Genomic DNA, 26128 nt, shown 5'->3' with positions numbered 1-26128 from the left:
AAAATGGAGAAGAAGAATCATGTTTAATCACCTGGAAAGATACTTGTGATGTTATTTAGTAAAAAGACTGGGTTATAGGACAGCATGTTACTCTATGATCTCACGTAAGTAAAATTGTGTACCCATGTCTTTGAATGTATGGCTAAAGGTATACCCATTGTTGTTGGATAGTATATTTGGGTCATCTTTTCCTTCCTCTTTAGATGATTTTGTGTAGTGTGAGCCTTTCTCTCTGACTCTGTATCAGTTATACAGATGCAATAAAGCTTTTAAAACTTTCTTCAGTAAAAATGAGCAGAAGAGGTATGGTGTCACAGAAAATGGTGGAATAGGCAGCCCTAGAAATTGGTTCCTCCACTGAAGCAGCCGTTAAGCTGGCAAAAAATGTCAGAATCAATTTTTTACGAGCTTTGAGATCTAATGAAAAAAAAACACTAGCAACCAAAGGAGTGCTTAATTAAAAAAAAAATACTGCTAAATTTTGGTAAGAAAGCATTGTGGCATTTTTGCTTACCTGCCTACTATCCCTCACTCCCAGCCTGGCGGTAGCTAAAATGATGGCAACCTGGGTTCTGGTGTGGCTTGCTGGTGTGTGTGTATTGGGTGGTGCAGTGGGGGTGGGGCAGGGTACACAATATGGACAGTGTCCTCAAAAAGTTGTGGTTCTCACAAATTGCACTTTTTGACCTCTCATAGTTCCCTGAATGACTGGCATAAAGTTTTGTCTTTGTTTTGACGCCTTAGAAATCTCTCAGAGTGGCATCAACGAATAAGGGCTTTGGAGGGTCCTCACATATACTGAGGGATCTGGAATGTAACATACATGCCCAGGGCCAGACACATGCTCAGAAAAGACCAGAGGATGTGAGGCTTGTATCACTGGAATATCTTTCATTTATGAACAAACAAGGAGTGAAAGCTAAAGTAGAGTTGTAGGTGGTCTGGCTATGTATTAAAGGAGTGCCTAGGTCAGAGCCAATTGGCAAAGAGTGGGAGAGTATTTTTTTTCTTTCTTTTTGGCTCTGTCTGGCTGACCACTGAGATAACGGAATGGAGACTTCAGTGACCACACACAAAAAGCAGTCTGCAAAAATAGTTTGGAAAAGTCAGTAAATAGACAGTTAACTGAGCCCTCAACAAGCAATAATGCAAGCCTTGTTGGAGAGAGATTCTGATTTCCAGAGTTACCACATTATGATATTAAAAACATCCAATTTTCAACAAAAAATTACAAGGCATACGAGAAACAGGAAATTACGGCCCATTCACAGGGAAAGAAATTAATAGAAACCATCCCCGAGAATGCCCAGCATTGGACTTATTACACAAAGACTTTATTTTTTTCAAAGTTTTATTGTTAATTGACAAATAATAATTGTATATACTTATGAGGTACAGGTAATGTGATGTTTTGATATATGTATACATCCTGGAAGGATTATATCAAACTAACATATCTATCACCTTACATAACATTTTTTGTTGTGATAACGTTGAAAATCTTCTATTTTAGCAATTTTGAAATTTACAATACTTTGTTATTATTATTAACCATGCTATGCAATAGATTTTGAAAACTTTCTGTCCTGTCTAACTGAAACTTTATACCCTTTGATCAGCATTTCCCCATTCCCCACTACGCACCACCTGGTAACCACTGTTCTACTCTCTACTTTTATAGATTTGATTTTTTTACTTATTTAACTTTAATTTTTGTAGATACACAGTAGGTGCAGATATTTATGGCGTATATGAGATGTTTTGATGCAGGCATGCAATGTATAATAATCATATCACAGAAAATGGGGTATCCATTCCCTCAAGCGTTTATCCTTTGTGTTACAAACAATCCAATTATACTCCTTTAGTGATTTTAAAATATGCAATTAAATTATTGACTATAGTCACTCTGTTGTACTATCAAATAATAGTAGATCTTAGTCATTCTTTCTGATTTTTAAATACCTATTAACTATTCCCACCTCCTCTCCTCCCCCAACCCATGACCCTTCCCAGCCTCTGATAACCATCCTTCTCTTTTTTTTTTTTTTTGAGACAGAGTCTTGCTCTCTCGCCAAGGCTGGAGTGCAATGGAGCAATCTCAGCCCACTGCAACCTCTGCCTCCTGGGTTCAAGAAATTCTTCTGCCTCAGCCTCCCGAGTAGCTGGGATTACAGGTGCCTGCCACCACACCCGGCTACTAAGTTTTGTGTTTTTTTTAGTAGAGACTGGATTTCACCCATGTTGGTCAGGCTGGTCTCGAACTCTTGACCTTAAGCGATCCACCCACCTTGGCCTCCCAAAGTGCTGGGATTACGGGCGTCATCCTTCTACTCTCTATCTCCATGAGTTCAATTGTTTTGATTTTTAAATCCCACAAATAAGTGAGAACATGCAATATTTGTCTTTCTGTACCTGGCTTATTTCACTTAACATAGTGATCTCTATGTCCATACATGTTATTGCAAATAACAGGATCTCATTAATTTTTATGGCTGAATAGTACTCCATTGTGTATATGTACCACATTTTCTTTATCTATTCATCTGTTGATGGACACTTAGGTTGCTTCCACATCTTGCCCATTGTGAACAGAGCTGCAACAAACATGGAGATAGCTCTTGGATATACTGATTCTTTTCTTTTAGGTGTATACCTAGCAGTGGGATTGCTTGGTCATATGGTAGCTTTATTTTTAGTTTTTTGAGGAACCTCTAAACTCTTCTCCAGAGTGGTTGTACAAATTTACATTCTCACCAGCGGTGTATGAGTGTTCCCTTCCCTCCACATCCTCACCAGCATTTGTTATTGCCTGTCTTTTAGATATAAGCCATTTTAACTGCAGTGAGATGATATGTCATTGTAGTGTTGATTTGCATTTCTCTGATGCTCAATGATATTGAGCACCTTTTCATATACCTGTTTCCCATTTGTATGACTTCTTTTGAGAAATGTCTATTCAGATCTTTTGCCCAATTTTTGATCATATTATTAGATTTTTTTCCTATGGAGTTGTTGGGTCTCCTTATATATTCTGGTTAGTAATCCTTTGTCAGATGGGTAGTTTGCAGATATCTTTTCCAATTCTGTGAGTTGTCTGTTCACTTTGTTGATTGTCTCCTCTGCTGTACAGAAGCTTTTTAACTTGATGTGATCCCATTTGTCCATTTTTGCTTTGGTTGCCTGTACTTGTGGAGTATTACTCAAGAAATTTTTGCCCAGACCAGCGCTGGAGATTTTTCCCAATGCTTTCTTTTAGTAGTTTCATAGTTTGGGTCTTCGATTTAAGACTTTAATCCATTTTGACTTGATTTTTGTATATGGTGAGAGATAGGGGTCTAGTTTCATTCTTCTGCATATAGATATCCTGTCTTCCCAGCACCATTTGTTGAAGAGACTGGACAAAGACTAAATCAGTGATCTTAAATATGCTCAAAGAGCCAAAGGAAAACAGATCACAGTCTGAACAAATAGAAAATACCAGTAAAAGGATAGAAATTATACAAAAGGAATGTAATAGAAATTCTGGAATTGGAAAAAAGCAAAGGATAAAAGAAGGGTACATACCCCCAGAAATGCAAAATATGTTGTCTCTTTAGCAATGAGTTTTATGCACATAAAAATTACAATGTTATGCCATTCCCATTCATCAGAAATGGGAAAATGGGGCTCCTTGTAGAACATTGATGGGAACATTAACTGGTACAGCTTTTCTCAAGGATAGTTTGGTAAAATCCGTCAAGAGCTTTGAAACTTTTGACATAGCTATTACTTCAAGGAAGTATAAAAATGCATTGCATATTAATTTGTTCATTTATTTTCATATTTATCAATTCTTTTACAAATATTTATTGAGAGTCTGTTAGATGCCAGGTACTTGCCCTAGTTGTTAAAGAAAATCAATAAATAAAATAAATTCTGTTTTGTTGACAGTTTTTATTCCATCAGATGAAAGACTATAAACAAGCAAAAGTAACATATTTTAAATGGTAATGAGTGCTATAAAAATTAAGCTGGGCAAAGGAGATGGCATTTTTTAAATGAGATGATCAGGAAATATAAAAACAAATATAGAAACTAAATGTACATTACTGGATGGTAAGTAAAATAAATAAGGTACAAATGAATTTACCTTTGGGATAAAAATTAAAAGTCATAGTACTATAATGTTTTCTATATTACATAATAAATTTTATTTTTACCTTTGATTTTTAAGAAATGCTTGATTCCAATTGTAAGGGCACCAATGATCAAATTAACATAGTTATTATAAATAAATTATACAATATATTAATGAATTATACTATATTAAACAATAGCATCCAAGGGGAAAGATCTAAATATACAAAGTACTTGGCCTCATTTTTAATTAACTGACATTGTTGCTTTTATTTATCAGCAGGTGGTGCTATTGCTTGTGTAAGAGATAATTTTTTTGTGATTCTCATTTTCTCTGTCTTTGAATATTCGTTTAGGCATTATAATAAAAAGGCATCTCCCTGTTCATCTTTTCAATTAAAATAATTGCAATGACTTACCATCTGCAGTAACTGGTCCTAAACATCAGTTAATGTGCCCTAAATGAATGTAAGAAACTTTGCATCTATTTTTTTTCCACTTAAACTTACTTTGTGAATGTACAATTTTATGAATTGAATTTATTGAACTTGGCCAAAGTTTATGCTTTTTTCCCCCCCAAGAACACAAATCCACTTTTATTTACTTTTCATTAGCTTAAATCCTTGAGGGGTACAGCATCACACAGATTCTGTGTCCAGTGGCCTTAGCAGGAAGATTGCTTTGGATTTTGGCACAAACCACGATACTGTTTCCATGGGCCCAAATTATCTTTCCATGGATTACTCTAGTTTATTTGGTTTGCCACCAGGAGTCACTATGTTGTTCTTTGTTTTATATACATAAGCATATCTCTTGCCCAAATAGAAGTCAGTTTCATCTCAAGCATAAACGCCTTCAACTTTAAGAAGAGCTGCATACTCCCTTTGGTTCTGGAGACCCCACTTAGAGCAAGCAAATATGGTCTTGTACCACAGCCTTCCAGCATATTTCCCTTTTAGACATCCTGTTCCCAGCAGGCCTCCACAGGCTCCAAGATGGCAGAAAGAGCCAAAGATTATCCTTTTGAGGATCCTTTCAATGTAATATATTTATACAGGAATAGTAAAGATAAGGGTGAGGTTGGCATTGAAGAGATACTTTTAAAAGTCCTTATAGTCAAGTCATGTTTTTTAGTTTAAATATTTATTTCCCTGTTGGGAAATAACCTGCATGCCTAAGCAATTTGACAGAATACAGAAGGAAAAAAATAGTCTCTTCCCTCAAAGGAATGTATCATTTTTTGATATATCAACACTTCATAAAACATTCTGAATTGTTATTCTCTATATTGTGCTGTTTAGTATGATTGCTTATTTTGTTTTAATGTAAGAGTAGCATTAGCATGTTTGTAAAGCCTGGAGTCAAGACTCCAGCGGTGAGTTTACAAAGTCAAAGGCCTCTTCTGGGTCTTTACATTTCTCATCTACAAAATAAATTGTCTAAGCTAAATGATTAACTCTCTCTTTTCAACTCCACGATTCTATGATACCTTTTCCATGGGCATCGGACATCCTGCTTGCTTCCTCTTATAAGTATTAGTGTGTTGATTGTTTCTTTGTTTTTTTAATATAAAGTTATTATATAGGAAGAGGCAACACTGCAGTGGTATGCCAGAAGTGAGAAAAACACAAGCAGTGCTGGAGAAGTGTGGCTGATCTTATGACTTCAAACTTACTCTATGTTTTCTTTTAGTTGATGCAAGTAGAAGAAACCATTAAGTAAAAAGGAGAATTGGTTATAAGGATACAGGGATACCTTCCAGAAGCCAGGGAAAGGATATAGCCAGACCTCAGGAAACAGGAACTGGAGTGCTAGGAGAACACAGAAAGTACCTGTTCTCTTTGTCTCTTTTGTCTCTGCTTCTGTCCAGGTCCTTTTTTTCTTTTCCAGTGGATTGACCTTTTTTACCCACCTCAGTTTATGTGCTGGAAAGTGACCAGTGTTAACAACTCTCAAGTGTACATTTTTTTTTATTTGAGAGAGCAGTAAGGCTGAGACAAGAATCTTAGTCCCAATTTTAAATGCTCCCTCAGGGAAGGGATTACTGGCTCAGCTTAGGTTTGGTACACATGCCTGGTCTAATGAGTTGTGTCTAGGCAGGTTGGGGTAGGTGCACCTATTTTGGTAATTTTTTTCTTTTTAAAAGCAACTTCTTCAATAACTTAAAATGTTTTCTTTTGGATATCTTTAATAATCCAGTACCACATGCCAAGTTCCTACCACCACTTGGTGACAACATGGTCACATGGTCAAATTATTATTTAGGTTTTTTTTTTTAATCATTGTTAATAAGTCCTTGAAAGCCAAAACCACAAATCGCAAACTACGTTTAAAAAGTGGTAAGACTTTGGGAGGCCAAGGCAGGCAGATTTCTTGAGCCCAAGAGTTCAAGACCAGCCTGGGCAACATGGTGAGACACCCATCTCTACAAAAAGTACCAGAAAAGAATCAGCCAAGTGTGGTGGCAAGCACCTGTAGTTGTAGCTACTCAAAAGGCTGAAGTGGCAGGATTGCCTGGGCTCAGGCTGCAGTAAGCCATGATTGCGCCACTGCACTCCAGCATGGGTGACAGAGTGAAAACTTGTCTCAAAAAAAAAAAAAAAAGTAGTAAAAATATCATTTCATGTGTTTATGCTCATATCTAAATATGAATCTTTAGAAAAAAGGAATATGCTTTTATAATCCCCAAATTAACTGCTATATTCTTCCTAATGCAATTTCATGACTGGCTGAATAATGGGCCTCCAAAGATACCCATATGCTAATCCCCAGAACCTGCGAATGTGTTACCTAATATGGCAAAAGGAACTTTGCAGATGCGATTAAGGGTAGGGACCTTCAGATGGTAAAATTATCCTGGATTATCCAGTCATCCAATATAATCACATGAGTTCTTAAAAGCAGAGAACTTTTCCTAGCTGGGGGTTAGTGGATGAAGAAGGACAGATTCAAAGTAAGAGCAGCTGCACCTGCTGTTGCTGGCTTTAAAGGTGAAGGAAGTGGACCACAAGCCAAGGAATGCAGGTGGCCTCTAGAAACTATGAATGGCCAGCAAGGAAGTGGGGACCTCAGTCATACAGCTGCAAGAAACAATTCTGCCTGCAATCTGAATGATCAAGGAAATGGTCCTTCTCCCAGAGCCTCCAGAAAGGAATGCAGCCTTGTTAGCACCTTGATTTTAGCTCAGTGAAACTCATATTGGGTTTATGACTTAGAGAACTGCAAGATAATCAAATTATGTTTTTCTAAGGCTCTAAATTTGTGGTAATTTGTTACAGCAATAATAGAACACTGCAGATATACCTGCAAAGATATAAACTATATCTTTGTAACTGCATTTTAGGGCCAGTGTTAGCGATGAGTCATGTAGGTAGATAACTTGGGGAGGATTTCACCTTCTTCTTACTGATAAAAAAAAATTATCTCACTAGCTTTATTGCTTTGATTTAAGAAATTATTTCTTAAAATATAATAGTATCATGGGAGTAACACATTAAACTTGTTTTTATCAGGTCCTTTTCTAAGGAACTTGGCTAGCTGAGAGCAGACTTTAGAGCATGTGAAAAGAGGCATAGAATATTTTTGCCCAGGAGATGGCCCTTTATGGAGAGATTTTGGCTAGTTGTAGAACACCCTCAAGGTACTCGATATTTGGGGAAATGCCAGTGATATTTGCCCACAGCTAAAAACCAAATTGGTCAGTCTCACACTTTTTCAAGACTGCCCTCCCTTCAGACAAAAATACGTTGCTAAATCTTTCAAAAGCTAACAGCAATTGATTGTTATGTTCATGTTCAGTGATATAGTGCTACTTAACAAGCACCTCAAAATAACATTAGTGTTTTAGTTGGCTATCATATTGTTAATACAGAACACTTTTGTGTCCTGTAAACTTCTTTTATAATTACTTTTTTCATTTTCTTCTATGTTTTGCTTACCCACTTTTTGTTTTTAGAAATTATTTGTATCAAACGAAGCCAAAAATAATCTTTGTTTACTTTTTCATATTCTGTAGCCTAAGAAAACTGTGTTAGCTGCAATTTGCTGTATAGAATTAGAGAAAAATAGAAAACCTTACCACTATTTTGGAGACAAAAATTGTGGTAAGTGGTTTAATTAGATATACAGGATAAACTTATATTTTGGAGAAATTTGTGGCAAAAAATTAGTATAACAAAAATAATGAAAACAGAAAGCTAGAAAAAATAATACCCATAATCATAACAAAATATTTTAATTTTTCTGTCTACCTTCCAAGTTTTTGTCTTTGGACATTTTTTACATTTTGGTATTGATATAATATACTTATTTTAGCTCAATATTATGTTGTAGTCTCAAAATACTCTTAAACAATGAAAGCAAGGGCTGACTATAATTTCTATAAAAATAGCTTGAGGGGGAAAGATAATGGCAGAGGCAGCATGTTGTTGTTTTTAATAGAGATATTACTTACATACAGTATCTTATGTGTACAGCTCAATTTTTTACATACGTAAATATCCAAGAAACCACCACCCATATTAATAAAGAACCTTATCAATATTCCAGAAACATAGCATCCTGAAGATGCTAGGTAAGCTGGAGTTCCAAGACACTGTTTTGAGTTACCTTTCATTGAGATTTCTTCTGCGTGATGTACACTGCACATAATAGTAAACTTGCTTGTTTTTCTCTTTTTAATCTATCTTTTGTTACAGGGGTTTATCCCAGCAATAAACTTAACAAGGGTTGAGGAGAAATTATATTTCTTCTCCAATATTGTTCTAGGGAGCAGAATGTAGGGGAAAAAAGAGAAAGAAAGAAAGAAGCAGCATTTAGAAAGGTGACAAGAGCCAGAAGAGATTGGTATTATACAGTCTGAGAGATTTTTCAAAGATCAGTGGTCAGTAAGGTCCAGATCCCAGGGCCATATTCTTCTCCATGTCACCATGCCCTTCTCCAGATACACACATGGGTTCTCACTCATCTCCTTCAGGTCCCTTTTTTTTTTTTGAGACAGGGTCTCACTTTGTTGCCCAGGCTGGAGTGCAGTGGTGCAGTGATGGCTCACTGTAGCCTCAGCCTCTCAGGCTCAAGCAATCCTCCCACCTCAGCTTCCTGAGTAGCTGGGAATACAGGCACATACCACCATGCCCAGCTAATTTTTAATTTTTTATAGTGACAGGGTATCACTGTATTGCCCAGGCTGGTCTTGAACTCCTAGATGCAAGTGATCCTTCTCCCTTGTGGATTACAGCCTAGGATCCTCCTCCCTTGTGGATGCCTGTGCTAGGATTACAGGCGTGAGCCACTGCACCCAGCCTGGGGGCAAATTTTTCTGTGCAGTTGGTGCCAGGCCGATGGGGGAAAGGGTGTCACTGATATGGAAGTCCAGTTCTCTGTCTGCTCAGAGTTTTTTCATTTATCCATGCCCTAGGAACTATCTTATCTTCATATTTGAGTTCTAGGATATTGCTGGTGGTAATCTTGGTGCTGTATAATTGTTTTTGGTTTTCTGGGGTGAGAGGTGTGGTTGAAGCCACCTTATTTCTATGCTGCCATTTTAGAACCTGAAGTCTCAAGAGATAAAAAGTTTTGATAGAAAGTGATAGAGAATTTAGGCAGAGAAGATCCAAAGTACATATAATAGGAGTCTGCAAAGATGAAGCCCAAAGCAACGAATAGAAGAAATACTAAAAGCTACCATTCAATAAATATTTCCTCAAAATAAGGAATTCGACATTGATATTGAAAAGGCATGCAGATAATTAGGAAAATTGACCCAGATGGCTAACACTTGATATATGCTAAGAAAACTATAAGAATTTAGAGAAAAGGGAAAAAAAAACTTTGGCCATCTAAAGAAAAGACCAAGTCACTTATAAAGAAGAAAATCAGAACATCATCAGACTTTGATAGCAACATTTTATGTCAGAAGACAATAGGTTAATATAGGATACTCAAAGAAAAAATAGGCAAGCCAAAGATTTTACATAGAACTATTCTTACCTTTTTTTTTTTTTTGAGACAGAGTCTCGCCCTGTCGCCTAGGCTGGAGTACAGTGGCATGATCTCAGCTCACTGCAACCTCAGCCTCCCAAGTTCAAGCAATTATCTGCCTCAGCCTCCCCAGTAGCTGGGATTACAGGCACCTGCCACCACACCCAGCTATTTTTTTTTTTTTGTATTTTTAGTAGATGGGGTTTCACCATGTTGGCCAGGCTGGTCTTGAACTCCTGACCTCGTGATCCACCTGCCTCAGCCTCCCACAGTGCTGGGATTAGAGGCATGAACCACCACGCCTGGCTCATTCTTACCTTTAAATATAAAGGTCATAATCAAACTATTATAAACATGTAAGAACTCACGGAATGTTTTCATAAATATTTTGAGGAATCGACTAGAGAATTAGCTTCAGATAAACAATATGACTAGGGACATAGTAAAATCAGGACTGATTGTGAGCATTTTATATTCATCTGTAGAACTAAGATAAAATGGTGGATGTGAAAGATACAGCATAGTATGTATATTGGCTGTAGACACCAACATTGCAAAAATAGGAAGAGAATGAAAAAGAGTATATGAAAAGTAGAATAAATTTGCTGACTGGCTCATAGATATTAATTGGTAATAAAAGGGTTATTACTTAAAATCAGATATGGAGAAAAGGAGAGGAGGGGAAAAAGGCTGTCTTTTAATTTTCATATTGCTTATAGTGGAGAACAAATAGAAAATTGCCCTAAAAAATGTGTGGCATGGGGATAAGGTATTTTTATAAAAGTAATTAGCATAAATGTAATCATTAGGTTAAAAATGGAAACTTTCCTGAATACTAAAATATATCCCAAAAAAAGAGAGAGAGCAAATAAAACAGACCATCTACAATAAGACTGTTTGAAAGGCACAGATATATGGACATATGTATTACATAAAATGATAGAGCTGAGGTGAAACATATTGATCATACTGTCAATAGCTATATAGGAAAGTGTATCTTCATATATTACAATAGATGATCCCTGGGACATATTGCTATGGATACACACACACACACATACACACATGTTGAAGAAAGATGTGAGGATAAAACAAAAATAAAAAATTGTTATCTATAGAGAGAGGGAGGAAATGGGGGAGAGAAAAGGAATAGAAGTTAGACTTATTTGACTATATTTTGTATATTTTTTCTTGTAAATTCAACTTTGGAATCATTTAAATATTTTACATAATTATATAAAAATTAACTTTTTAGAAAGCAATTCCTAAACCTCAAATGAAACAAATGGATCTAATTGTGGATTCACTTATTTGCATAACTTCTCATAGAATAACTATTTTCAGTGATTTAAATTATTTGATTGTCTGCTCCTGGTGCTCACAGGAGACCCAGTAGAAAGTAACCCCTCCACTTTGGAAAATGTTTGGCAGCTACTCAAAACATTAAAGATGGAGTTACCATAGATCCAGCAATTCCATACCTGGGTATATACCCAAGAGAAATGAAAACGTATGTCCACATAAATGCTCATAGCAACATTATTCATAAAAGCCAAAAAGCTGAAAAAATTGAAGTGTCCATCCACTGCTTAGTGTATAAACAAACTATGTTCTATCCATACAATAGAATATTATTTGGCAGTAAAAAAGAATAAAGTACTGATACATGCTACAACATGGATGAACCCTGAAAACAAACATGCTAAGTGAAAGAAAGCAGACACAAAAGGCCACATAATGTAGTGTTTTATGTATATGAAATAATCAAAATAGAAAATAAAGGTAGATTAATGGCTGCTAGGAGCTGAGGGATGCAGGGAATGGGAATGACTTCTGATGGATATGGGGTTTCCTTTTATGGTGATGAAAATGTTCTGAAATTAGATAGTGGTGATTGTTGCACAACTTTGAATATACTAAAAACTACTGAATTCTATACTTTAAAAGGATGAATTATATAATATGTGACATCTGAATAAAGTTGACGCTTAAAAGAAAATTGGCCTAAGGGAAAAATAGAATGCAAAAAGAAGTTTTTAACTCTTTTATAATCATTTGTTTGTGGTATTAATAGTGTTATTCTGAGTATCTATATTGGTGTCTCTCAAGAATTGGGATTTTTAGGGCCAGGCATGGCAGCCCATGCCTGTAATCCCAGCACTTTGGGAGGCCGAGGCGAGTGGATCACCTCAGGTCAGGAGTTTGAGACCAGCCTGGCCAACATGGCAAAACCCCGTCTCTACTAAAAATACAAAAATTAGCCAGGTGTGGTGATGGGTGCCTGTAGTCCCAGCTACTCGGGAGGCTGAGGCAGGAGAACCTGGGAGGCAAAAGTTGCAGTGAGCCAAGATTGTGCCACCGCACTCAAGCCTGGGTGACAGAGCAAGACTCCGTCTCAAAAAAAAAAAAAAAAAGAAAGAAAGAATTGGGATTTTTCTGCCGAACCGAGTTTGACATCAGCCTGGAAAACATAGTGAAACTCTTATCTCAAAAAAAAAAAAGAGGATTTTTTTGGCTAATTAAAGGAGATCCTGGGGTAAGACTGGTGAGGGTAAGTAGAAATCCGATAGTTCCTGGATTTGAATGGAAAGTATTTGAGTTTGTTTTTTATGTTGAAAAAATTACCTATTTCTTTCCACTGAAAAGACCTAGAAAAGCAATGATCAACTCAGTAATAGTATCCAAGCACTTGTGGGCGTTCTTTAAATAATATTTTCCACATTTTTATAAAATGAACCAGAGCTCACTGAGAATTCCCTGTGTATGTCAGGAAATCTAAAATATGAATATGGACATTTTATCATTCTAGAAAACAAGGAAACTGTCTTTAAAAAAAAAAAAAGCTATGAGAGTCTGTCAAGAAGACTAAAAAATAAACAAAACAAAAAACCCAACTTGAAAGAGATCTCACAGGCTAAAAGTGAGCCAATTTGAGCTGGGCACAGTGGCCCATGCCTGTAATCCCAGCACTTTGGGATGCCGAGGAGGGCGGATCACAAGGTCAGGAGTTCAAGACCAGCCTGGCTAATATGGTGAAACCCCGTCTCTACTAAAAATACAAAAATTAGCTGGGCATGCTGGCAGGTGCCTGTAGTCCCAGCTACTCTGGAGGCTGAGGCAGCAGAATTGCTTGAACCTGGGAGGCGGAGGTTGCAGTGAGCTGAGATCATGCCACTGCACTCCAGCCCGAGCAAGGCTGTGTCTCAAAAAAAAAAAAAAAAAAGCGAGCCAATTTGAGCATCATATTTATTGAAACACATCAAATGTGTATATACCAACTGGTATAACAAACCCCTATTTACCCATTACTCAACTTCCAACAATTATCAACTAATAACATATCTCATCTGTACCACCACCCACTTAAGCAAATCCCTAGCATCCTATCATTCTGTCACTAAATATTTTAGTATATTATCACTGAAAGCACAAAGTCTGTTGTTAACCTAACCTCAGTACCATTATTAAATCTGAAAACAATTAATAGTAATTTTTAAGTATCATCAAGTATCTAGTCACTATTCAAATTTATATTTTTGAAAAGTGATACGATCATGTACCACATAATAACATTTTGGTCAGTGACAGACTGCATATATGATAGTGGTCCCATAAGATTATAATGGAGTTGAAAAATTCCTATTGCCTAGTGATGTCATAGCCATCCTAGTATCATAGTACAACACATTACTTATGTGTTTGTGTTGATGCTGGTGTAAACATACCACTGCACTGTCAGCCATATAAAAGTACAGTATGTACAATTATGTACAGTACATAATACTTGATAGTGATAATAGATGACTGTGTTACTGGTTTATATATTTCTTATACTATTCTTTTTATTGTTATTTTAGTGTGTACTTCAATTTTAAAAAGAAGTTAACTGTAATACAGCCTCACATAGGTCCTTCAGGAAGTATTGCAGAAGAAGACATTGTTATCATAAGAGATGACAGCTTCATGCATGCTGTTGCCCCTGAAGACCTTCCAGTGGGACAAGATGTAGAGGTGGAAGACAGTGATATTGATGATTCTGACCCTGCATAGGCCTAGGCTATGTGTGTGTTTACATCTTAGTTTTTAACAAGAAAGTTTAAAAAGTAAAAAACAAAACAAAAAATTTTAAAGATAGAAAAAAACATAAAGAATAAGGATATAAAGAAAATATATTTGTACAGCTGTCACAACGTGTTTTATTTTAAGTTTAGTGTTACTACAAGAGTCAAAAAGTTTAAAAAATTAAGAGGTTTATAAAGGAAAAAAGTTATAGTCAGCTGAAGTTAATTTGTTATTGAAGAAAGAAAAATATTTTTTAATAACTTTAGTAGCCTAAGTATACAGTATTTATAAAATTGATAGTAGTATGCAGTAGTGTTTCAGGTCTTCACATTAACTCACCATTCACTTCCTGACTCACCCAGAACAACTTCCAAGCCTGCAAGCTCCATTCATGTAAGTGTCATGTACAGTTATACCATTTTTTATGTTTTAATGATGTATTTTATTATACCTTTTTTGTGTTTAGGTATGTTTAGGTACACTACTATTGTTGTGTGACAGTTTCCTATAGTATTCAGTAAGGTGCTTGATAGGTTTGTAGCCTAGGAGCAATAGGCTATACCATATAGTCTAGATGCTATATTATCTATATTTGTATAAGTACGCTCTATGATGTTCACATGATGAAATCACCTAATAGCCCATTTCTCAGAATGCATCCCCTTCATTAAGCAACACATGATGGCAACTAACTGGAAATAATCAAGAATTTATCCTGCCTTTGATATATATACCCCAGGGTAACCAAATAGGTAATGAGAAGATAATTCTTTTTCTAAAACTATTGCAGTTAGTAAGTGAAGAAAACATTAGAAGATTACCCATTTTGCAACCCTACTGAATTAGTAGATGTAGGCAATGATCGTCATTTATTAAAAGCATAAGAAGAGAGGCAACAGACATTAATTGCTTCCTACTGGAAGTACATGTCATAACTCTTATTTATGTAATGCTGTCCCAGCATCCATTTTGTTGTCTTGCCCCTGACTTTTGACCCACCTATTTTGAGATAGTCTCCATCTAGTTAGCATTTTATCTTCTAGATAGATAAGGCCCCATATCCCAAACTGTTTGATCACCTACTTTTAAGTGTTAGGAACCTAATAATGTAATCCCCAAGTTCCCGTGCTTATCCTTGTGCTCCCTTCAAACAACCCCACTAGGGGTTGCCAGGGGAAACCCACCTAGGTAACACCCTGCACACCAATAAAAGCCTCCACCCAAAGGTTTCACCCTCTCTCTCTTGCTCCCCACCTGCTGGTTGAGCATTCATGTTCTTGATGACACCCCACACCTTCCCATTGTCTCTGCCTTCTCACTTAGATCTATGAGTAATAAACCTAATCTTTCCACCATTCCAGTCTGAATGTTCCTCACTGTGCCACACAAAACCTAACTTAAATACCTCACTTAACAAATTACAACAGTATACAACATCACCTATGAAGTTTTCTTGCCAAAAATATGGAACCTGAATCTGATCAAGACTCTAAATCTAACTACTAATTTACAGGAAATAAAGGGGACAGAGGAAATGTTAACACCATGAGAATGCAGAAGCCAAAATCCAGACTGGGAAATTTTATAGGACATATGACCCAGTTTCTTCAACAACCACAAAATTACAAGGGGAGGCCAGGCGTGGTGGCTTATGCCTGTAATCCCAGCACTTTGGGAGGCCAAAGCGGGAGGATCACTTGAGCTCAAGAGTTCAAGAGCAGCCTGGGCAACATAGACCTTATCTCTACTAAAAATAAAAATAAAAATAAAAATCCCAATGTCTTGGCATGCACCTGTGGTTCCAGCTACTCAGGATGCTGAGGTGGGAGGATCACTTGAGCCCAGAGATTGAGGCTAGAGTAAGCTATTATTGCATCACTGTACTCCAGCATGGATGACAGACCAAGACATTGTCTTAAAAAAAAAAAAAATTACAAGGGTAAAAAGATGTGGAAAGAGAACATAAAGATCTTACCCATCAAACATAGTGGTTGTACCTTATTTGCATCTTGATTGAAACAAACTGGAAAAAAAATGACAACTGGGAAATTTTGAACAGACTTAATGACATATTGAAGTTGGGTTTTAAAAGTCTTTGTCTTTTTAGTGATATATAGTAGTTCCTCCTTGTCTGTGGTTTTGCTTTCATGATTTTTCAGTTACCTATGGTCAACCATGATCTGAAAATATTAAAGGGAAATTCTAGAGAGAAGAATGCATAAGTTTTATATTGCACACTGTTCTGAGCAGCATGATGAAATCTCAAGCCATCCTACTTTGTTTTCCCAGGACATGAATCATCCCTTTGTCCAGCATATCCACTCTGTACACTACCCACCCGTAAGTTACTTAGTAGCTGGCTTAGTTATCAGATCAACTGTCACAGTATTTCAGGGCTTGTGTTCCTTCAAGTAACCCTTTGTTTTCTTAATAATGGCCCCAAAGCACAAAAGTAGGGATGCTAGCAATTCAGTGTGCCAAAGAGAAGCCATAAAGTGCTTCCTTTAAGTGAAAAGGTGAAAGTTCTCAATTAGAAAAAGATGGTAGGCTGAGGTTGCTAACATCTATGGTAAAAATGAATCTTCTATCTATGAAATTGTGAAGGAGGAAAAATAAATCTGTTCATAGTGTTATATAGATAGTACAGTACTATCTGTGGCTTCAGGCCTCCACTGAGGGTTTTGGAACCTATCCCTGTGGACAAGAAGGGACTACTGTATACTGAAATATTTACTGATGAAATGATATGTTAGGGATTTGCTTCAAATAATCTGGGCCATGGAGAAGTGGATGGTGGTACAGAGGAGATGAGAATTAGCCATTAGTTGATAATTGTTGGAAACTGGGTAACAGGTAAATGGGGGTCTTTTATGCCAGTCATTCTCAGAGTGTGGTCATTGGCCCAGTAGCTTCAGGACCCTCTTGGAGCTTGTTAGAAATGCAAATTTTTTGACCCCAGCCCACATCTACTAAATCAGACACTCTGGGGTCGGGCCCAGGAATCCATTTTAACAATCCTAGGTAACTCTGATGCACACTGAAGTTTGAAAACCACTGCTTTGTATTATTATTCCTACTTAAGTTTATGTTTGAAATTCAAAGAAATAAAAAGTGCAAAAGAAGAAAATTAGGTTATGAATATAAGAAGCCAGATATTCACATACCTAGGAGAAGCTGATTTAGAGGCTAAGACAAGGTTGTATAATTGTGTTAATAGTTAGCATACGAGTTGGTAAGGTACTGTCAGAGAGCCAGCTGCTAATGATAAACCAAATTACGAATTTTGCTCTTCTCTTGAAACAATGGCTCTTTATTAAAATCACCTAGAGAACTTTTAAACACACATCCAGACCTACCCCCAGGAGATTCTGGATTTAATTGATTGGATCAGAGCCAGGGTTTTGGTTGTTCTTTTGTTTTAAAGTTTCTAAGATAATAATAATGTGCAGCTAGCATTGATAACAAGTATCCTAACTTTATGTGCATAAGAATTATCTCAAGAGCTTGTTAAAAGCTTCCTGTCTCTCCTCTCCAGAGATTCAGATTCAATAGCTTGGGGTAGGGTCCATGAATTTACATTTCTAATAAGCTCACACATGATATAGATGCTGCTGGCTTGCACACTTTGAGTAACATCTTAAAGTGAGAGTCTGGTCAAAGAAAGAGATAAGTAAGATAAGTAGCAGTGTAGGGGAGAAAAAGTATGTCTCTTCTTCCCATCTTAGGTTCATGGATGAGGACCCTATAACGAAAGACAGATTAACAAGAAAAAAAAAGCATACAATTTTATTTAATACAAACTTTACATAACATGGGAAGCCTTCAGAAATGAAGACCCCCCCCCCCAAGAAACAGGGAAACCTGTGTATTTTTATGCTTAGGTTTTATTACAAATGAACAGTCATGCAAAAGTATGATTGGACAAAGAGGTTACGATCTAATGCTAATAAACTGGGGGAAATTTAGCAAAGCCTTTCTGTTTAGATTCTTCTTCTCTGAATCCCTGTGTCTTTAAGAGATAAGGATGTTCCTTTCCTCCCAGTACGGGGAAGGTACCTCTCCCTTGATGAACTGACTTGCCTCGGGAGAGTGGTGAAAGAAGGTTAGAGAATGACGTTCCTGCTTCTGCTGTGTTCTCTATGTCGATGTGCCATATTTTGGAGGTAGTGTGTTCTGAGCCCCATCAAGAGGGATATTTAAAATTCATCTACCAGGGTTCTCACTGCCAGTACCACTAAATTACACCCAGGGCAGCTGTCTCATTCCCTTTTAGAGGGTAGTAATACAAATGTGAACCAAGTATCTCATGGCATATTTGGGGAAGAAAAGAGAATTAGAGTGTTAAAAAAATCTCTTTAAAAGCACAAATGATAAGTAGATCTTTTTTATTTACCAATAAAAATTATTCAGTTTACTGATTGGAAAAATACAACCCTGTCTCCCCAGTTTTATTTTAACTTTTAAGTTCAGGGGTACACATGCAGGATGTGCAGGTTTGTTACATAGATAACGTGTGTCATGGGAGTTTGTTGTACAGATTATTTCATCACCCAGGTATTAAGCCTAGTATCCATTAGTTATTTTTCTTGATCCTCTCCTCCCTCCCACCCTCCACCCTCCAGTAGGACCCAGTGTGCATTGTTCCCCCCATGTGTCCATGTATTCTCATCATTTATCTCCCTCTTATGAATGAGAGCATGTGGTATTTGGTTTTCTGCTTTTTCTGCTCCTGTGTTTGTTTGCTAAGGATAATTTCCCTCCAACTCCATCCATGTCCCTGAGAAGGACATGACCTCATTCCTTTTTATGGCTACATAGTATTCCATGGCATATATGTACCACATTTTCGTTCTCCAGCCTGTAATCGATAGGAATTTAGGTTGATTCCATGTCTTTGTTATTGTACTGTAATGAACATATAGCTGCATGTGTCTTTATAATAGAACAATTTATATTCCTTTGGGTATATACCCAGTAATGGTATCGCTGGGCCGAATGATAGTTCTGCTTTTAGCTCTTTGAGGAATTGCCATACTGTCTTCCACAATGAACTAATTTACACTCCCACCGACAGTGTAAAACCATTCCTTTTTCTCCACAACCTCGCCAGCATCCGTTATTTTTTGACCTTTTTTTTTTTTTTTTTTTTTTTTTTTGAGATGGAGTCTCCCTCTGTCACCCAGGCTGGAGTGCACTGGGACGATCTCTGCTCACTGCAACCTCCGCCTCGTGGGTTCAAGTGATTCTCCTGCCTCAGCCTCCCAAGTAGCTGGGATTATAGGTGCTTGCCACCATGCCTGGCTAATTTTTGTATTTTCATTAGGGACAGGGTTTCACTATGTTTGCCAGGCTGGTCTTGAACTCCTGACCTCAAGTGATCCACCCGCCTCAGGCTCCCGAAGTGCTGGGATTACAGGTGTGAGCTACTGCACTCGGCCTGACTTTTTAGTAATAGCCATTCTGACTGGTGTGAGATATGGTATTTCACTGTGGTTTTGATTTGCATTTCTCCAATGATTAGTGATGTTGAGCTTGCTTTCATATGACTGTTGGCCATATATGTCTTCTTTTGAGAAGACATCTTTTCATGTCCTTTGCCCACTTTTTAATGCGGTTGTTTGTTTTCTTGTAAATTTGTTTAATTTCCTAATAGATGCTGTATATTAGACCTTTGTCAGATGCATAGTTTGCAAAAATTTTCTCCCATTCTGTAGGTTGTCTCTTTACCCTGTTGATGGTTTCTTTTGCTATGCAGAAGTTCTTTAGTTTAATTAGATCCCATTTAACAATTTTTGTTTTTGTTGCAATTGCTTTTGGCACCTTCATCCTGAAATCTGTACCTTTGCCTATGTCCTGAGTGGTATTGCCTAGGTTTTCTTCTAAGATTTTTATAGTTTTGTGTTTTACATTTGTCTTTAATCCATCTTGAGTTAATTTTTGTATATGGTTTAAGGAAGGGGTCCAGTTTCACTTTCCTGCATATGGCTAGCCAGTTCTCCCAACACCATTTATTAAATTTGTTTATTAAATAGGGACTCCTTTCCTCATTGCTTGTTTTGTCAGGTTTGTTGAAGATCAGATAGTTGTAGGTGTGCAGTTTTATTTCTACGTTCTCTATTCTGTTCCATTGGTCTTTGTGTCTGTTCTTGTACCAGTACCTTGCTGTTTTGGTTATTGTAGCCCTGTTAGTACAGTTTGAAGTCAGGTAGTATAATGCCTCCAGCTTTGTTCTTTTTGCTTAGGATTGTCTTGGCTGTTCAGGCTCTTTTTTGGCTCCATATGAATTTTAAAATAGTTTTTTTCTAGTTTTGTGAAGACTATCAATGGTAGTTTAATGGGAATAGCATTTAATGTATACATTGCTTTGGGTAGTATGGCCATTTTCATGATATTGATTCTTCCTATCCATGAGCATGGAATGTTTTTCCATTTGTTTGTGTCCTCTATGATTTCTTTGAGCAGTGGTTTGTAGTTCTCCTTGTAGAGGTTCTTCACTTCCCTGGTTAGCTGTATTCCTAGGTATTTTATTCTTTTTGTGACAGTTGTGAATGGGAGTTCATTCATGATTTGGCTCTCTGCTTGTCTGTTGTTGGTGTATAGGAATGCTAGTGATTTTTGCACATTGATTTTGTATCCTGAGACTTTGCTGAAGTTGATTATCAGCTTAAGAAGCTTTTGGGCTGAGATGATAGGGTTTTCTAGATGTATAATGGGATCATGTCATCTGCAAACAGGGATAGTGTGACTTCCTGTCTTCCTATCTGAGTACCCTTATTTTTTTTTCCTTGCCTGATTGCTCTGGCCAGAACTTCCAATACTGTATTGAATAGGAGTGGTGAGAGAGGGCATCCTTGTCCTGTGCCTGTTTTCAAGGTGAATGCTTCCAGCTTTTGCCCTTTCAGTGTGATACTGGCTGTAAGTTTGTCATATATGGCTCTTATTTTGAGGTATTCTTTCAATAGCTAGTTTATTGAGAGTTTTTAACATGAAGGGATGTTGAATTTTATCGGAAGCCTTTTCTGCATCTATTGAGATAATCATGTGGTTTTTGTCTTTATTTCTGTTTATGTAATGAATCACATTTATTGATTCATGTATGTTGAATCAGCCTTGTATCTGGGGATGAAGCCTACTTGATCATGGTGGATAAGCTTTTTGATGTGCTACTGGACTCACTTTGCCAGTATTTTGTTGAGGATTATTGCATTGATGGTCATCAAAGATATTGGCCTGAAGTTTTCTTTTTTTGTTGTATCTCTGCCAGGTTTTGGTATCAGGATGATGCAGACCTCATAGAATGAGTTAGGTGGATAAGCTTTTTGATGTGCTACTGGATTCACTTTGCTAGTATTTTGTTGAGGATTATTGCATTGATGGTCATCAAAGATATTGGCCTGAAGTTTTCTTTTTTTGTTCTATCTCTGCCAGGTTTTGGTATCAGGATGATGCAGACCTCATAGAATGAGTTAGGGAGGAGTGCCTCCTTTTTAATTTTTTGGAATAGTTCCAGTATGTCTCTCCAATTTTAGTAACTATTAAAGACTTATTCTCTGCTGATTAGGTTTTGATTATATTGTTTTATTACTAGAGTAATCTAAAACAGAGAGAAATAATTTTAATTTATTTCTTAATCTTTTATTTTGAGTTCAGGGGTACATGTGTAGGTTTGTTATATAGGTAACCTTGTATTATGGGGGTTTGTTATCATTAATGGGTACTGGGCTTAATACCTGGGTGATGAAATTTTAATTTTTAATGCTTACATTTAAAATAATTTTTAAATTGTAAATTAAAAAATTTTTAATGTAAGAATTTAATTTAACTTTACTATCACAATATTGTTATACAGGTTGAGCATTCCTAATCTGAAAAATTCAAAAGCCAAAATACTCCAAAATCCAAAACTTTTTGAGCACGAACATGATGCTACAAGTAGAAAATTCCAACACTTGACCTCATGTGACAGGCCACAACCAAAACACTTACAAAACTTTGTTTCATGTACAAAATTATAAGAAATATATAAGATTATCTTTATGCTATGTGTATAACATATATATGAAACATAAATGAATTTTGTGTTTAGATTTGGGTCTCATTCTCAAGATATCTTCTTATGTATATGCAAATATTTCAAAATCTGAAGAAATTCAAAATTCGCTTTTGGCTCCCAAGCATTTCAGGTAAAGGATACTCAATCTTATTCCCTGAGATGTGTTTTCAGGGATAAGTTGCATGTTGCAGATTTTATTTTTGTTGGTTCATGTGGACTGTAAAGGAAATCAGTTGAATATAGGATGATGATATACTATTATCTAAACATTTCATTTTCTCCTCTTAGGATCATGCATCTGTAAGTTCTTAGATAAATATTTCTGTTTAATTTTAGTAAGACATTTCTTTCTGGCTGATTTGGTTCTTCCAGTGTTTTAAAACCATACTTTAGGCTTAGGATTGACTTAGCGATGTGGGCTCTTTTTTGGTTCCATATGAACTTTAAAGTAGTTTTTTCCAATTCTGTGAAGAAAGTCATTGGTAGCTTAATGGGGATGGCATTGAATCTATAAATTACCTTGGGCAGTATGGCCATTTTCACGATATTGATTCTTCCTACCCATGAGCATGGAATGTTCTTCCATTTGTTTGTATCCTCTTTTATTTCATTGAGCAGTGGTTTGTAGTTCTCCTTGAAGAGGTCCTTCACGTCCCTTATAAGTTGGATTCCTAGGTATTTTATTCTCTTTGAAGCAATTGTGAATGGGAGTTCCCTCATGATTTGGCTCTCTGTTTGTCTGTTATTGGTGTATAAGAATGCTTGTGATTTTTGTACATTGATTTTGTATCCTGAGACTTTGCTGAAGTTGCTTATCAGCTTAAGGAGATTTTGGGCTGAGACAATGGGGTTTTCTAGATATACAATCATGTCATCTGCAAAGAGGGACAATTTGACTTCCTCTTTTCCTAATTGAATACCCTTTATTTCCTTCTCCTGCCTAATTGCCCTGACCAGAACTTCCAACACTATGTTGAATAGGAGTGGGGAGAGAGGGCATCCCTGTCCTGTGCCCGTTTTCAAAGGGAATGCTTCCAGTTTTTGCCCATTCAGTATGATATTGGCTGTGGGTTTGTCATAGATAGCTCTTATTATTTTGAGATATGTCCCATCAATACCTAATTTATTGAGAGTTTTTAGCATGAAGGGTTGTTGAATTTTGTCAAAGGCCTTTTCTGCATCTGTTGAGATAATCATGTGGTTTTTGTGTTTGGTTCTGTTTATATGCTGGATTACATTTATTGATTTGCGTATATTGAACCAGCCTTGCATCCCAGGGATGAAGCCCACTTGATCATGGTGGATAAGCTTTTTGATGTGCTGCTGGATTCGGTTTGCCAGTATTTTATTGAGGATTTTTGCATCAATGTTCATCAAGGATATTGGTCTAAAATTCTCTTTTTTGGTTGTGTCTCTGCCTGGCTTCGGTATTAGGATGATGCTGGCCTCATAAAATGAGTTAGGAAGGATTCCCTCTTTTTCTATTGATTGGAATAGTTTCAGAAGGAATGGTACCAGTTCCTCCTTGTACCTCTGGTAGAATTTGGCTGTGAATCCATCTGGTCCTGGACTCCTTTTGGTTGGTAAGCTATTGATTATTGCCACAATTTCAGATCCTGTTGCTGGTCTATTCAGAGATTCAACTTCTTCCTGGTTTAGTCTTGGGAGAGTGTATGCGTCGAGGAATTTATCAATTTCTTCTAGATTTTCTAGTTTATTTGTGTAGAGGTGTTTGTAGTATTCTCTGATGGTAGTTTGTATTTCTGTGGGATCAGTGGTGATATCCCCTTTATCATTTTTTATTGCGTCTATTTGATTCTTCTCTCTTTTTTTCTTTATTAGTCTTGCTAGCGGTCTATCAGTTTTGTTGATCCTTTCAAAACACCAGCTCCTGGATTCATTAATTTTTTGAAGGGTTTTTTTTTGTGTCTATTTCCTTCAGTTCTGCTCTGATTTTGGTTATTTCTTGCCTTCTGCTAGCTTTTGAATGTGTTTGCTCTTGCTTTTCTAGTTCTTTTACTTGTGATGTTAGGGTGTCAATTTTGGATCTTTCCTGCTTTCTCTTGTGGGCATTTAGTGCTATAAATTTCCCTCTACACACTGCTTTGAATGTGTCCCAGAGATTCTGGTATGTTGTGTCTTTGTTCTTGTTGGTTTCAAAGAACATCTTTATTTCTGCCTTCATTTCGTTATGTACCCAGTAGTCATTCAGCAGCAGGTTGTTCAATCCTAAGCCAAAAGAACAAAGCTGGAGGCATCATGCTACCTGACTTCAAACTATACTACAAGGCTACAGTAACCAAAACAGCATGGTACTGGTACCAAAACAGAGATTTAGATCAATGGAACACAACAGAGCCCTCAGAAATAATGCCGCATATCTACAACTATCTGATCTTTGACAAACCTGAGAAAAACAAACAATGGGGAAAGGATTCCCTATTTAATAAATGGTGCTGGGAAAACTGGCTAGCCATATGTAGAAAGCTGAAACTGGATCCCTTCCTTACACCTTATACAAAAATTAATTCAAGATGGATTAAAGACTTAAACGTTAGACCTAAAACCATAAAAACCCTAGAAGAAAACCTAGGCATTACCATTCAGGACATAGGCATGGGCAAGGACTTCATGTCTAAAACACCAAAAGCAATGGCAACAAAAGCGAAAGTTGACAAATGGGATCTAATTAAACTAAAGAGCCTCTGCACAGCAAAAGAAACTACCATCAGAGTGAACAGGCAACCTACAAAATCGGAGAAAATTTTCACAACCTACTCATCTGACAAAGGGCTAATATCCAGAATCTACAATGAACTCAAACAAATTTACAAGAAAAAAACAAACAACCCCATCAAAAAGTGGGCAAAGGATATGAACAGACACTTCTCAAAAGAAGACATTTATGCAGCCAAAAGACACATGAAAAAATGCTCATCATCACTGGCCATCAGAGAAATGCAAATCAAAACCACAGTGAGATACCATCTCACACCAGTTAGGATGGCAATCATTAAAAAGTCAGGAATCAACAGATGCTGGAGAGGATGTGGAGAAATAGGAACACTTTTACACTGTTGGTGGGACTGTAAACTAGTTCAACCATTGTGGAAGTCAGTGTGGTGATTCCTCAGGGATATAGAACTAGAAATACCATTTGACCCAGCCATCCCATTAGTGGGTATATACCCAAAGGACTATAAATCATGCTGTTATAAAGACACATGCACACGTATGTTTATTGCGGCACTATTCACAATAGCAAAGACTTGGAACCAACCCAAATGTCCAACAATGATAGACTGGATTAAGAAAATGTGGCACATATACACCATGGAATACTACGCAGCCATAAAAAATGATGAGTTCATGTCCTTTGTAGGGACATGGATGAAATTGGAAATCATCATTCTCAGTAAACTATCGCAAGGACGAAAAACCAAACACTGCATGTTCTCACTCATAGATGGGAATTGAACAATGAGAACACATGGACACAGGAAGGGGAACATCACACTCTGGGGACTGTTGTGGGGTCGGGGGAGGGAGGAGGGATAGCATTAGGAGATATACCTAATACTAAATGACGAGTTAATGGGTGCAGCACACCAACATGGCACATGCATACATATGTAACTAACCTGCACATTATGCACATGTACCCTAAATCTTAAAGTATAGTAATAATAATAAATAAATAAATAAATAAAAAACAAGCTGACAATGACCCTTTCTCCTGTCAGATCTCCTTTCTTAAACAAGCATGCTCAGGGCAACTGCTGGCCTAACTTGATACTTCTTGGCTGTCCTGAAAGAGCATCTTTTTCCATCAATGCCCTTGAAATTATGCACAGATTAAATAATAAAATGAATCTTTCACATATAAAAAAATAAAAATAAAAAATAAAACCATAC

At 36.9% G+C, this 26128-nt stretch overlaps 1 protein-coding gene and 1 pseudogene across 2 annotated transcripts in view; one reads left to right on the top strand and one right to left on the bottom strand.

Annotated features, from left to right (window-relative positions):
* Window positions 1-26128, top strand: part of IFT80 (intraflagellar transport 80) — a 142411-nt gene that overhangs the window by 51733 nt on the left and 64550 nt on the right. The gene's annotated exons all lie outside the window — the stretch shown is intronic.
* Window positions 4592-14549, bottom strand: LOC106634621 (large ribosomal subunit protein eL33-like; annotated as a pseudogene).

The sequence above is a fragment of the Pan paniscus genome, chromosome 2 (assembly GCF_029289425.2).
Source record: "Pan paniscus chromosome 2, NHGRI_mPanPan1-v2.0_pri, whole genome shotgun sequence".
Lineage (NCBI taxonomy): Eukaryota > Metazoa > Chordata > Mammalia > Primates > Hominidae > Pan > Pan paniscus.
Note: the sequence above shows the minus strand (reverse complement) of the source record. Positions and strands in the feature narration are given on the sequence as shown.